The following is a 3,243-nucleotide window of genomic DNA, read 5'->3' on the forward strand; positions in this document are numbered from 1 at the left end:
TGTATGGCCAGATGAGACGCAAACTGCGTTTTCTCGACTGGATAACCAGTCTCGCTAGTAAAGTTTTGATGGATGAAAAACAAGGTTCGGGAGGAGCTCGTCAGATACTTAGCCTAATTAACACAGGTGTAGCGCACTCAAGTTAATCAACACCATGGCATAAATACAGCTGACTTACCTCTATCCACTGACGGTTTATCAGTATCCCTCCTCCGTCCCATCTCCTCACTTCGAGTTCATACTACACTTATACTGGGGGGGTACTCTAGGTTCAGGCCATTCCTGAGCACGGAGCCCTTCCCCGGACAACGCGCCATATATGCATTACCATACTTCAGCTAATTATATGTAAGCGTGAACTCGTGAAACACATACTATAAAATTCTGATTTTCTTTTCTTTCATATGTGCTTATATGGGCTCCTTATATCATTTGGTTCTTTGGTGTCCTTTTGGAGTTTTTAAGTGTCCTTTTTTGGAAAGTCATCTAAATTTACCTTGCAGCTAAAATAGATTTTTGAGAATCACCCTTCAATTTTTTGGTTTATTTTGCTGGATATAGCAAATTATGACAAAATAAACATTTTAAACAAGATAAATGGTCTATGCTTAATTTCATGAAGTGTGCGATTAATCGCGATTAATCACAGAAAAAGGATGTGATTAATCAGATAAAAAATTTTAATCAATTGACAGCCCTAATATATATATATTATTAGTTATTGTCGTGTTAACGCATTAATTGATTAACGCTGACAATTATTTTATCGCGCGTTAACGCAGTTTTTTTATTATTATGAAAGTCCGTTGCTCACTGGCTCTGAATACACACAGACAAACCATGGGTCACAGGAGAGGTGGGATGTTGATCAGTACTGGCTTGGGATGGGCGTCATCACGTGTCTCAACCAATGAAAGCGTTTGGGGAGGGCCTAAGACTGCAGGAGCGCTCACATGGACGCTCCTGATACAATTATTTAGACTATGCATCAACATTCACAAACCGCTGTTCACTGTTATTTTTAACAGAAAAGAATGCAACATGCTCGTAATCAGGACTTCATAAGTGGGAAACAGGAAGTTTCCGATAGCACGTGAAAGCAGAAGCGCTCTCGCTCAGCACAGTGCAGTGCATCGTTTTGTTAACTTTGTGGTTTGTTATTTTGAGTTGTTTGGGACGCGGTAACACACGGCCCTCTCACAATATATTGCTTTACAGATCTATATATATATATATATATATAATTAGTATAAATAATATAATATAAAGTAGGTCTGTGACTTGTAAGAGCAGTAAATTCAGAAATTGGATGCTTTTGTTTGTTTGTTTGAAATATACAGTTTGCTTGAGGATATCTAGTTTACTTAGTACTCTATTCTGATGTTTGGTACTCTATTCTTTTGTGTTAGGAAAGTTTGAAATGTTTTTAATGAAATAAGTTTAAACTTAAGTTTAAACATTTCTTTTAGAGATATTTTTTTTCCTTTCTTTAGATACTGTAGCACCATCTCATGCTAAAATGGCTTTTTCATTTAGCAGAGATACAATGTGCAAGACTCAGGTTCAGGGTCTTGCAAAAGGACTGAATACTACACAGTATAAACTGTAGATTTAGTTTAACAACAACAGTGTCTTAAAATGTGAGATTTTATTCTCAGTGAACCATGTTTATCTTGTGTCTAAGTGACAAGAGAAGGACTCTTTGGAGTTTGATAGAAATATGCGAGAAATGAACAGTGTTGAGGGTAATAATCTACAAGTCATGCATGCAATCGACAAATTAAATATTATTAAGTAACACAAACTGTTATATTTACATCATAGTGTCCAAGTCACTTTTCAAGTAATATGTATTTTTAAGTAACATGCATTGCTTTTCTGTTTAATTTAGTTTCTGATTAATACAATTGAAATCCTCTCCATTTCTTATGTTTAGAAAAGGGGTATATTGTGGACCTTACAAGTATTGTAGGAGTTTTTGTAGTATGTGTGTGAATGATGGGTATTGTACTTCTAGAATGAGACACAAGTATCAGTGAGTTTCCTTGCAGCCCACCTTGAGATTTGTTTTAAAAACTTTCAAAAAAGTGGAATTCAATCATTGTTGTTATTTGTACTGAAAAATCCACCTCAGAGCAGCAGTGGATATGCACTGTCACCTCAGCTGGCAGCACAATTTCCCTACGTCTCACCCGATACAGTATATCACATCCATAGTGGCACATACTGTAGAACCTTCCATTTTTAAACTCTGGACATTCAAAGTTGACATGAACGCACAATTTTTCCTTTTTCGTGAGGCAGACCAAAGGGAAAAAATTCTGCAAATAATTACTTGAATTTGGACCCCAGTCCTCACATAAAGCTATTTCAGGCCTTTAGAGACACATATGGACTACTTGAACAATTGTATCCTTTCTGGAGCTTGACCAGCAGTGGTATCTAAATTAACTGAATTCACAAATCTCTCACAATACTGTATGCATAAGTGATCCTGTAAAAAGATGACATCAGCTCTAATCAATAAACTATATACATCAGTATATTAAGCCTAACGCCTTACTTCACAACTTACTGAAATGTCAAAATGACTCATTTCAAATGAATATATTATACAGTATATTTAATTGTAAAATGTAACACTTTATAATAAATAGGTATAATTGCTGTAACACTATTTTGTTAAATTTGTTTAGGGACATAATAATTTAAGGAAATATAGCAAAAGCCCTTAACTTTGTGCTGCGTTCGACACTATAGATCATGACATACTCATAGATCGAATACAAAACTATACAGGTATTCAAGGTCAGGCTTTAAGATGGTTTAGATCCTACCTGTCCAATCGCTGCCACTTTGTTTATTTAAATGGGGAGTCATCTCAATTATCACCAGTAAAATATGGAGTGCCACAAGGATCTGTCCTAGGTCCTCTGCTATTTTCAATATACATGTTGCCCCTTGGCAATATTATTAGAAAATACGGGATTAGTTTCCACTGTTATGCTGATGATACTCAACTATATATCTCAACAAGACCAGATGAAACTTCTAAATTATCTAAGCTCTTCTACGTTATCTAAGCTAACAGAATGTGTTACAAATGTAAAAGATTGGATGAACAATAATTTTCTCCTATTAAATTCGGATAAGACAGAGATATTACTTATTGGACCAAAAAAAAAAAAAAACCGGTACACAAAATATCTTGGATTACAGTTTAAACCTAGACAGATGTACTGT

Source organism: Sinocyclocheilus grahami, unplaced genomic scaffold (assembly GCF_001515645.1).
Source record: "Sinocyclocheilus grahami isolate Dianchi unplaced genomic scaffold, SAMN03320097.WGS_v1.1 scaffold1978.1, whole genome shotgun sequence".
NCBI lineage: Eukaryota > Metazoa > Chordata > Actinopteri > Cypriniformes > Cyprinidae > Sinocyclocheilus > Sinocyclocheilus grahami.